We start from the raw sequence: 12,963 nt of genomic DNA on the forward strand, positions 1-12,963 counted from the left end.
TATGAAACCTAATCCCTTACTTGATTTGTTTAATATGAGTTATAGAGAGGGAAAGTTACCAAGAAAATGGAAAGAGGCTGTCATCATTCCTATCCCTAAGTCAAACGGAGGCTACAGACCTGTCTCCTTAATATCCTGCTTTTGTAAAATGATGGAAAGGATTTTGTTAAATAGGCTACTCTACCTTGTAGGTGATAACATGTCCAATAATCTCCTTGGTTTTATCAAAGGCAAAAGTACTGCGGATTGTCTCTTAAAGTGTTTGTCTAATGTGGATGACAATTGTAGAGTTTTTGTTGATCTACAAGGAGCGTTTGATAAAGCCAATGGGGAAGTAATCTTATACGAATTAGCCAATCTGGGAATAACAGGGAGATTGCTACACTGGATAAGGGATTACCTGCAAGGCAGAAAAGGTCAGGTGTATTACCAGGGATACATGTCTGAGGAACGGAGGTTTCAGTTAGGTACCCCACAAGGGGGAGTATTAAGTCCCACCTTATTCAATGTATTAATGAACAGATTAGCATCAGAGATGTATCCTCCAGGGGTCACGACGATCATATATGCTGATGACATTCTTATACAAGGCACTTCTGGGAACAAAATTCAAGATGCTCTTAACATACTTGGTACAACCTGTCACAAGTTAGGCTTAGTTATAAATGCAGATAAAACCAAATACGAGTATAGGAAACGAAGAAATATAACACTTACTCTAAATGGTGTGGAACTGAGCCGTGTACAGAAGTACAAGTATCTGGGCATGTATGTTGGATACACATGTGAGAGTAAAAATGCTGAAATAAATCATATCAGCACCTTATGTAAAGCCCGTCTGCATCCTCTAAAAGCACTGGCTTTTTCTGGTAAAGGTGTTGGGGTACCTATCTTGCGGATGTTATACATAAGCACTGTTCGATCCCTGATAGACTACGCAGCACCCGTATTGTCTTACACAGGCCAAGGCAGAATTCAAAAAATAGAGCTGATACAGAACGAGGCTATGAGGATTATTCTTGGATGTCAAAGAAATGCAATGATTGAAATAATGAGAATGGAATTAAATTTACAGAGTGTGTGTGATAGAGTCCGTGACATTAACACTAGAGTATCTATTCGTTTCATGCGGAGAAAAGGAGGGGATAAGCTGTTTGAGAGCGTTCAGACCTGCTTGAGTGACGTACACACTTCCAGGAAACTGAGGGAGACTCGCTATACGAGAGGATTAGCTCATGACCTCAGGGAATACGACGTACTTGACTGCTGTAAACCCTCTCGAAAGTGTAATATGTCTGCTCCCTGGAAAGTACAGAAAATAGACGTCGAAATTGTACCCCTCAAGGTGAAAAAGATTCATCATGAACCGGGACAATTACGGTGTTTGTATGGAAGCATGATATCTCGGTTACCAAGAGGCAACAGTTTACATGTATATTGCGACGGGTCGGTGGCGGAGGATGGCAGGGCAGGGTGTGGTGTCCTAATAAGGGATTATACGGAGTTTGGGACTGTGGACAGGATAATTGAACTCCGGCTTAGTAATTATATATCATCCACACAAGCTGAACTGCAGGCCATTCTGGCGTGTTTGGAGGAAGTACGTCATGACGACAAAAATGTTTTTGTATTTGTCGATAGCCGAGGAGCACTGGAGTCCTTAAACAGTAGAAACCCAGTCTTCATGTCTATAGTGGAGGACTGTAAGAGAAGAATAACTGAGATACAGCTGAAAGGTTATAGTGTGAAATTCATGTGGATTCCATCTCATGTTGGAATAGTGCTTAACGAGGTGGCGGATGACTTGGCCAAACGTGCCACATCAAAACCACAAGTTGACATCGAATGTGAATTCACAATGAGACAAATAAGAAGCAAAATCAGAAATATTCAGGCACAGGCGGGAGTGGAGAGGAGAGAGATAATGTATGAGAGTAGTCAAACCATGCAACACTACATGTATGTGAGTCAAAACACCCATTTCACTTATGGTAAAAGGAGAAATGCTTGGAGTGACTCTGTGTACATGCGGCTCAGGCTTGGGTACAAATATTACTGGGAATATGGGATAGATGTTCATGGTAATGACACGAAGTGTAAACTATGTGGTATGTTAAGGTCTCACACCCTTGCCCATTATATTCTTGATTGTCCGTTGATTAGTGTATATAGAAACACTGAGATAAGGACTGTTCCTGAACAAATAGCCTGGATGTGTCACAACGGAAAGGTTGATGATATTCTTGAGAGATATAAGAATTTTGCACCAAGATTGTAATATTTTGTTGAATTATCTGCAGGTGTCTTGCAAATTGTCTATACAGTATACCTAGGTCATAAAAGTATTTGTGTGCACGTCTGATACCATACTACTTGTGAAGGAGGAAATGTATATTTTTACCTCTCAGAATGTTTGGTAATATGTTTATTTGTGATGTGTGTATATGTATATATTAACACGTTGTACTGAACGGGGTGAGAATAGCTTGAGCTACCTCATCCCTTTGTGTGTATTTTACCTCAATAAACTTATTTCAATTTCAATTTCAATATAATGTATGGACAGAGGCGACATAGGCTTGTATGTGAGGATATGGGATGCTCATATTTAGTTTAGCTAGGTTGAATTTAGTCAAATTTGCGAAGTATATTTTTTATAGATTTAGATGAATTTAAGTTTTAACAAGATGCATTTTGATAAGATATAGCAAATTTGTCTAAAATTATCATAGAAAATACTGACTTCACCTAACCCCACCTGCCCTAACATAACTAAGGCTAGAACAAATAAGTCTGTTAGATGATTTGAATAAATACATAAATATGGGTGGTCTGATTGGAGAGGATGTAACAAGGAAGGTATTAATTAGACATTAAAACAGTGGACATATGTTAGATGAATAGTTTAGCACTAATAATGTTGATATCTTAATGGAAAAAGAATGTGTTATATATTGAGATAGGAAGTCATATGCACCATTTTTATATGTGAAATTCTGACTTTTGGGGAGTTGGTTAAACTCAGCATATTATAATTAATGTCCTAAATATACCCAGAAAAATATCATGCAAATTGTGTATTGTTTGACCTAGTTGGTTGTGTTTGTACATATATAGCACAATTAATATACTTGTGTATTAATTGTGCAGATTATGTATTTTGCATAAGTTGTATGATTATTGCAATTATGTATTGATTATATTTCTATAAATTGTGTATTGTTTTGTGAAAGTTGTATGTATTAATTGTATATGTTTTTGTATGTGTATTTGCGGAAATTGCTTAGTTGTGTATTTAATGAATATGTGCTAGTTATGTATTGTTCATATTTGGTAAGTTGTGTATTGTTCATATTTTGGTAAGTTGTGTATTGGTTATATTTTTGAGCGAGTTGTGTAAATGTCGCAATTGTATTTGTGTAAATCGTGTATTTATGCTAGTTGTGTATTTTCGTATTTGGGGTAGTTGTGTATTGTACGTATTTGTGCTAGATATGCATTTGTACAAGTTGTGTAATAATTATGAAAGATGTGTAATATTTGTATAAGTTGTGTATTAATTGCGCATGTTGTGTAATTGCATATGGACGAATTGTTTATTTATACCTTTGTGTATTGATTGTCATTGTGCAAGTTGAGTAATTATATAGCAAGTTTTCTTGTATTAATTGTGCAAAGATGTAAAATAATTACACAAACTGTGTAATAATTGTCCATGTTTTATAATAATTTTTGTGATAATAGTGCATTTATGCAAGTTGTGTTTTTAATATTTGTTGAAGTGGAACTGGTGCAACTGTATTTGTGTGTGAATATTGTGTATTTTGTGTAAGCTCTGTAATCTGATAAAATAGATCTTCATGGTGTAAGTGTATTTTGGTTTATGAGACAATGTGTGGGTATTTCGTGAAAATTATGTTTGTGAAATTGTGTAATTTTAGTGAAAGCGCATTTTTGATTGTCTAAATGCATAAGCATTTTGATATATTTGTGCAAAATACTGTACTTTGTGTAAATGTCATACTCTGAGTGTCCATGCAGTATTGTGTAAATGCTACATTTTCATGTCCAACTGACATATTTTTGCATGTAAATGTTATATTTTTGTCTATAAATGACATATTTTTGTGTGATGGCATATTTTGAGTGTAAATAATATATTTTGCGAATAAATGGCATATTTGGTGTGTAGATGCTGTATTTTCTGTGTGCATGGCATAAATTGCATCTGATTAATGGGGAAATGGTGGCAAAAAACTAGGCTATTCTCTATGAATGTATAGGTTGTGGAGTATGAGTAGGTATGTATGCTTGTATTTGCGACTGTTGGTTTAGAAACAAGTTACCTGATTTGCGTAGCAAATCTAGGATTTTTTGAGGTGTAGAAATGATTAGCCTATGAATATAGTGGCTAGCATCCAGCTGAGTTGCTAGATGGATGAATTGAGGTGCGACATTTGGATAGCTATTTGATGGATGTGAGGACAGTTGACTAGCCTATGAACACAGCCACTAATCCGCTGTACTGCCAGATGTGTGGTAACTACTTGTGGATTATAGTAGAATATCTAGCTATAGGGTTTCATAATTGCTGTTGTGTATAAAACTAGAATAAGAGCTATTTATTAAAACTATTATTGTAAACAAATGCTTTAAGTGGGATCCCTTGGTTGTTTTAAGCATAGGGTGGACATGAATGAGATTGGGTGGAAATATATAGGAGCTGCCTCGTATGTGCCAATAGGACCTCTGCAGTTACCTTTATTCTTATGTTCAGCTCACCTGCTATGCTGCCAGATGTACGATTCTGCTTAAATTGCAGTACGACATTTGGGCTGCTGTTATACTTTTGAACTTATCACTGAATAATGATTACAGTTGTGGATGACTAAAATGTATATTCTTAGTCCTCTGATTAGGTTAGGTGGGGATGGCTAGTCTACTCATTTTTGAATAATAACATTAAATACATATGTCAGTAGAACGCTAAAGGCCGCATTGGTCAATGGCCAGCAATATCTTATCCCTATACCTGAGGTCGCTTTTCGTGATGTCGCCAAACAAAAACAACAATACCTGGTCTGTAGAATGCATTTGTTTGTTATATATAATAAGTTAGGTTAAGTTAGGTTAGAATGGTTTGATTGGGTTTATGAATATCAGAAAATATGAGCAATGAGCAAAAATACGAGCCATTGTAGCTGAATATCAACTTTGATGAAGCACAGAGTACAGTTGAGGTATTAAGCCAGATTAAGAGTTCACACTTATGTGTGAACCTCCTGGGATCCGCATTTACGGCGTTGGCGCCTCGCACCGCATTAGGAATGATGACGTTAGAAAAAGAAGGCAACTGCAGAAGGCCTTATTTAAGAAACATGAGAGGCTTGCTTTTACTGAATGTAGTATTCCTATATATGTACACCGAATGAGTATTTTGATTTGTTATATGCTACCGCAAGGTGTAAGGGAGTTATGTTCTTGAGTGAATGTGAGATGCGCATATCCATTTATGAGTTTATGCAGTAATATTGGATTACTACTGAAATTGCATTGAAGTCACCATGCCTGGCAGGGGACTGTTAGTTTATACAGTAATGTTGGATTAGTACTGAAATCGCATTGAAGTCACCACGCCTGGCAGGGGACTGTTTTTATACAAATGAAAGATAGTAAGTTTTCATTTTTATTTTGCCCTATGCTCAATAAGCAATTTCTGAAGAAAGATTGACAAAGCTTAAATTACATTCTCTAGAAAGGCAAAGAAATAGAGGTGACATGATAGAGCTGTGAATGAATGGACATGATAAAGGGGGAATATTAATAGACTACTAAAATTATCAACACTAGACAGAACATGAAACAATGGACATAAATTGGAATAAGTTTAAGATTTAGGAAAAAGACCTGGGTAAATACTGGTTCTGTAAACAGGGTTTGAAGTCATTTCTTATGTTATTATTATGTAATCTTAGCTATAAAATGATCTTAGACAATAGGAAACAGTACGGCAATACCTTATTGAGAAAAACGAGCTTATAATGATTAACGCCATTGCACATTAGGCTTGACAGAAGGCAGCATTTGAATCCCCCTTTGCTATAAATATTGAAAATGGGAATAATTACACTGTAACAGAAAACGGACTTATACAGGGAAAATGAAGACGGGGGTGACGTCATTATCCATTAGCGATGCCTGTGCAGGGTTGCTCAGGTAACGAAATATGATGGGGCCAGGAGCCGGCCTTTTAATCCCCAGGTAAGTTGATGACGTCATTGACCATTGGCTATGCCTGTGCATGGGTCAGGCCATGAAAGAAAATTCGAGAAAACCCTGGGGCCAATGACCGGCTTTTTAATCCCCTTTAACATGCCTGTGCAGGGTCACTAAGCTAACGAAATTTGGGGATGACTGGAGGCGGCCGTTTAATCCCCTTGAGCGAAAATGGCAGGGGCCATAGAGCGACTTGTATAAAACCCAGGGTGCGTAGACCAGCCCCTGAAAAAACGGACGGTCTAAAAGTTGAAAATAGCCCGGCGCCATAGACCGGCCGTGGGAAAAAGCAAAAGGGACGGTCTAAAACGTTGAAAATAGACCGGCCGGGGGAAAAAGCAAAACGGACGGTCTAAAAAGTTGAAAATAGCCCGGCCGTGGGAAAAAGCAAAACGGACGGTCTAAAAAGTTGAAAATAGCCCGGCCGTGGGAAAAAGCAAAACGGACGATCTAAAAAGTTGAAAATAGACCGGTCGTGGGAAAAAGCAAAACGGACGGTCTAAAAAGTTGAAAATAGCCCGGCCGTGGGAAAAAGCAAAACGGACGGTCTAAAAAGTTGAAAATAGACCGGCCGTGGGAAAAAGCAAAAGGGACGGTCTATGGCCCGGTTTACACTACTGTAGAGGGGGGCTGGAGCTACAGGTCCAGGACCAACCCCATGCCAATAGAGGGGGGGGGGGACTGGAGCTACAGGTCCAGGACCACCCCCTTGCCAGTAGAGGGGGCTGGAGCTACAGCTACAGCACCAACCTCCTGCCAGTAGAAGGGGCCTGGAGCTACAGGTTCAGCACCAACCCCCTGCCAGTAGAGGGAGGCTGGAGCTACAGTTCCAGCACCAACCCCCCTCCTAGTAGAGGGGGGCTGGAGTTACAGGTCCAGCACCAACCCCCTGCCAGTAGAAGGGGGCTGGAGCTACAGGTCCAGCACCATCCCCCTGCCAGTAGAGGGGGGTTGGAGTTACTGGTTCAGGACCAACCCCACCCTGCCCGTAGAGGGGGCTGCAGCTACAGGTCCAGCACCAACCCCCTGCCAGTAATAGGCGGGGCTAGAGCTACAGGTCCAGCATCAACCCCCTGCCAGTAGAGGGGGCTGGAGCTACAGATTCAGGGCCAATATAAATTGGATAAGTTTAGATTTAGGAAAGACTTGGGTAAATACTGGTTCAGTAACAGGGTTCTTGATTTGTGGAACCAATTGCCGCATAACATTGTGGAGGTGGGGTCCCACGATTGTTTCAAGCATGGGATGGACATGTATATGAGTGGGATTGGGTGGTTATAAATAGGAGCTGCCTCGTATGGGCCAATAGGCCTTCTGCAGTTGCCTTTGTTCTTATGTTCTTATTAAATCCACATCGAAATCCCCTTTTACGTCAACTATCGCTGGGTTCATGTCTCGCTCTAAGACCGGCCCACACCCCATACCCAAGAGTTTCCAATCTATTTGACCCAAAAAATTTCTTAGGCTATTAAAATCAACTTTTCGAAAATCTGGCACTTTAACAGAATTTTCTCCTACAGGTCTATTCCATTCTATGCTAAATCTGATTACTTTGTGATCACTGTTCCCTAGCTCACTCCCTATTTCGATGTCATTAATTTGTGTTTCCCTGTTAGTTAACACTAAATCTAAAATATTATTTTCCCGCGTTGGTTCCTTAATGTGTTGCGTAAGAAAGCAATCGTCAATTAATTCTAGAAAATCTTCTGCTTCACTATTCCCAGTTTTGTTCACCCAGTTTATTCCACTAAAATTAAAGTCACCCATGACATAAATACTGTTAGATCTAGATATTTCATTCCATAGATGCTTTGCTTCCATTCTGTCTAAATTTGGTGGCCTATATATAACTCCTATTATAATATTATTTGCTTTTTCGTTTAATTCTATCCAAATAGTTTCTGTGTGGGGCTCAGTTTTGATTCCCTCTTTGAGACTACATTTCAAATTGTCCCTAACATATATGGCTACTCCCCCTCCTCGTCTAATATATCTATCTGTGTGAAATAGTTTAAATCCATTTATTTGATATTCAGCTAATAGTTCTCTATTTTCTACGTTCATCCACGTTTCGGTAAGTGCAATAATATCTATTTTTCTGTGCAGACAAGAGCATTTAATTCATTAATTTTATTTCTTAGACTTCTACTGTTAGTGTAATATATCCTAAGTGAATTGTTTTTTTTGAGGCCCTTTTCTTTCCCTGATCATTTTGCCAATTCTTTTCTCCCACGAACACATACTTTTATTACCTCCTTCCTCCAAATCAATTCCCATACCACTATCTACTAACAGTTTAAACCCAAACAAACACCTCTAACCACTGGTTCCAACGAGTTCGCAACAGCAACAACCCCAGCCCCCGATAGATGCACCCCATCACGAGCATACATTTCATTTCTTCCATAGAAGCATTCCCAGTTTTCTTTGATTCTTAAACAAATAGTAAAACTCAAACCAAACAAATCCCCAGGGCCGGATGAAGTGTTTGCCAGGGTGCTTAGAGAATGCAAAGAGGAGCTGTGTGACCCAATGTCAACCATATTTAATAAATCAATAGAGTCAGGCAGAGTGCCAGAGTTTTGGAAAGCTAACCAGTCGCAACATGGTTTTATAAATGGCCGTTCATAAGAACATAAGAACAAAGGCAACTGCAGAAGGCCTATTGGCTCATACGAGGCAGCTCCTATTTATAACCACCCAATCTCACTCATATACTTGTCCAACCCGCACTTGAAACAATCGAGGGACCCCCACCTCCAGCACGTTACGCGGTAATTGGTTCCACAAATCAACAACCCTGTTACTGAACCAGTATTTACCCAAGTCTTTCCTAAATCTAAACTTATCCAATTTATACCAATTGTTTTGTGTTCTGTCTTGTGTTGATACTTTTAATACCCTATTAATATCTCCTTTGTTATGTCCATTCATCCACTTGTAAACCACTATCATGTCACCCCTAACTCTTCGCCTTTCCAGTGAATGCAATTTAAGCTTTGTTAATCTTTCTTCATATGAAAGATTTCTAATTTGGGGAATTAGAAATCTTTTCAATCGAAAATTTCGAAAATCAGATTTACGAAAAGCTGATTTTAATAGCCTAAGAATTTTTTTGGGTCAAATAGATAGGAAACTCTTGGGTATGGAGTGTGGGCCGGTCTTGGAGCGAGACATGAACCCAGCGACAGGTGACGTAACAGGGGATTTCGATGTGGATTTAATATATAACTTATTTAAGAATATTCTAAACAAAGCACAGGAACGTAATATACCATACAAATTGAATAGATCGAATACTAATGACCGAAAGTGGATAACATAATTTAAAGAACCTTATAGGTAAAAAGAGAAATTGGTACAAAAGGATTAAGAATGGGGAAGTAAGGTTAGAACAGGAATTAATACAACTGGTTAGAAATGTTAAAAAAGAGATTAGGAAAGCAAAAAGAAACTATGAAGTTCGCATAGCAGAGCAAGCAAAGTCAAATCCTAAAGGTTTTTTTCAGTTATATCGAACTAAGACTACGGAAAGGATAGGTCCATTAAAATCTGAGACAGGTCAAATAACGGATAATGACAAGGAGATGAGTAGTATTTTTAACAAATATTTTATATCTGTATTTACTAAAGAAGAACTTAACAATATGCCTTCAGCCGAACAAGTCTATGTGGGTGTGGATGAGGACAGGTTGACTAGTTTAGTAGTTACCAGGGAGGATGTAATTAAACAATTAGAAAAACTAAAACCAAACAAATCCCCAGGGCCGGATGAAGTGTTTGCCAGGGTGCTTAAAGAATGCAAAGAGGAGCTTTCCGACCCACTGTCTACCATATTTAATAAATCAATAGAGTCAGGCAGAGTGCCAGAGTCATGGAAGGTAGCTAATGTGGTACCAATTTTTAAGAAAGGAGATAGATCACTTGCGTCAAACTATCGGCCAATTAGCCTAACGTCTATTGTGGGAAAGTTACTTGAATCAATAATTGCAAATACAATTCGACTCCATCTTGAAAAACAAATTAATAAATGAGTCGCAACATGGTTTTACAAATGGCCGTTCATGTTTAACAAATTTGCTAACTTTTTATTCCAGCATAGTTGAGGCAGTTGATAGTGGTAAGGATTGTGATGTTGTGTACCTTGACTTTAGCAAAGCTTTTGATACAGTGCCACATGAAAGACTAATTAAAAAAATAAAAGCTCATGGTACTGGGGGGTGCTATATTAACTTGGATTAGGGCATGGCTATTCCAAAGGAAACAGAGTTAGTATAAATGGGGTTAAGTCAGAGTGGGATAATGTTGTTAGTGGAGTACCTCAGGGCTCTGTCCTGGGACCTCTATTGTTTATAATATATATAAATGATTTAAATTCAGGTTTGAGTAGCAACATTTACAAATTTGCCGATGATACGAAAATCGGTAGGGAAATTAATTCGGAGGAGGACTCACTATCACTTCAAGTTGATCTAGATAGGGTTTTGAAATGGTCAAATGATTGGCAAATGCAGTTTAATGCTGATAAATGTAAAGTTCTGAGGCTAGGTAATGATGATAGAGTTACAAGATACGAGCTAGATGGTGTTGAGATTGCGAAGTCGGATTGCGAAAGGGATCTGGGAGTTATGATTAGTAAGAATTTAAAACAAAAGGATCAATGCATAAATGTTCGTAATAAGGCGAATAGGACACTGGGATTTATTAATCGAAGCGTTAGTAACAAGACACCTGGTGTGGTTCTTAAGCTATATCTTGCACTGGTTAGGCCCCATTTATATTATGCAGTTCAGTTTTGGTCGCCGTATTATAGAATGGATATAAATTCACTTGAACGTGTCCAACGTAGGATGACTAAGTTAATTCCCCAAATTAGAAATCTTTCATATGAAGAAAGATTAACAAAGCTTACGTTGCATTCACTGGAAAGGCGAAGAGTTAGGGGTGACATGATAGAGGTTTACAAGTGGATGAATGGACATAACAGGGGGGATATTAATAGGGTATTAAAAATATCAACACAAGACAGAACACGAAACAATGGGTATAAATTGGATAAGTTTAGATTTAGGAAAGACTTGGGTAAATACAACAAACAGGGTTGTTGATTCGTGGAACCAATTGTCGCGTAACGTGGTGGAGGTGGTGTCCCTCGATTGTTTCAAGCGCGGGTTGGACAAGTATATGAGTGGGATTAGGTGGTTATAGAATAGGAGCTGCCTCGTATGGGCCAATAGGCCTTCTGCAGTTACCTTTGTTCTTATGTTCTTAATTAAGTTAGTCATCCTACGTTGGACACGTTCAAGTGAAATTATATCCATTCTATAGTACGGCGACCAAAACTGAACTGCATAATCTAAATGGGGCTAACCAGAGCTTTATTCTTATGATCCTATGTTCAAACCTGAATCTAAATAATTTATATATATTATGATTAACAGAGGTTCCAGGACTATGTTTTTATATTGAGAGAGATGCTACATGTCTCCTCCCAGTGAGATGTACGTAGGATATAAATTAACTAACATTTGACGTCTTTACATATGACTGTTGACAGCAAGCTGAGGACAGAGATCATTCGCTCCAGAAACGCGTAATAAAACATAAGAAGCAGCTGTCGAAAATATTAGCTCTTGTGAAAGTGGTAGTGACGCATTGAGGACGTTATGTCGCAGGAACATAATACGAAACTATCGAAACTGGACTTCTATCAAATTCTGGGGATAACTATTGATGCCGAGGAAAAGGAGATTAAGAAATCGTACAGACAAAGAGCTCTTAAATGTCATCCGGATAAGAATCCAGATAACCCATTCGCTACTGATGAATTTGACAAACTTAAGAAAATTCTTGAGATTTTGTTAGATCCAGGAACACGTAAAGCATATGACAAGACCCTCAAGAGTCGTAAAGCAGCAGCTGCCAGAGCCCGTGAACATGTTACCAGATCACAGAAACTAAGGTCAGATTTGGAGGAACGGGAACGACGTGTTCAACGCAGTAGGGAACAGCAAGATATGTCACAAGAAGAACAGTTTCGACGTGAATTGAAAAGATTGGACAAGGAGGGCGAGCAACTTATTTTGGAGGAACTGGATCGAGTAAATAGGGAGGTAGGGGCAGAGCTTTTTCGGAGTTCATCTAAAGTCTCCAAAAGCAGTGAACCTCCAGCTATGGACACACGGGGTCACAAAGTTAAAGTTAAGTGGATGTCAACAGACGATTGGCCAGGGTATTCCCAGCAGGAAATTAACCAACTCTTCTATAAGTGGGGAGACATCAATGCTCTGGTTATGGTGCAGAAAAATAGAAAAGGAACAGCATTAATAGAATATAAGACCAAAAATGCAGCGGATATGGCAGTGCAGTTTGAGAGAGGTCAAACTGGCAAACCAGTAAAAGTTACACACATGTGAGAGGCACCTCACAAAAAGCCTCATATCCTCCAAAAAAAATCCTAAAAATTATGAGTGTAAGGACAAATCCAATTTAAACTTTGAATCTAGTTGTCGTGAATCAGTAGAGAATGTGAGCCAAACCAGTTAAATGTTTCTCAATCAAATTTTATAATAATAAACAAGTTGTTTGATTGCTTTGGATGAAAATAATCTTTTATAATTTGTACAAAAATATATATCTCATGTTGTCTTGATTTGTCCAAGAAACCGACCTTCAAATACTTCTTAC

The 12,963-nt window shown here is 38.5% G+C and overlaps 1 pseudogene; it reads left to right on the forward strand.

The window, feature by feature from the left end:
• The first annotated feature begins 11,942 nt into the window (after positions 1-11,942).
• Positions 11,943-12,692, forward strand: LOC138361801 (dnaJ homolog subfamily C member 17 pseudogene; annotated as a pseudogene).
• Positions 12,693-12,963: the final 271 nt, after the last annotated feature.

Source organism: Procambarus clarkii, unplaced genomic scaffold, assembly GCF_040958095.1.
Source record: "Procambarus clarkii isolate CNS0578487 unplaced genomic scaffold, FALCON_Pclarkii_2.0 HiC_scaffold_836, whole genome shotgun sequence".
NCBI lineage: Eukaryota > Metazoa > Arthropoda > Malacostraca > Decapoda > Cambaridae > Procambarus > Procambarus clarkii.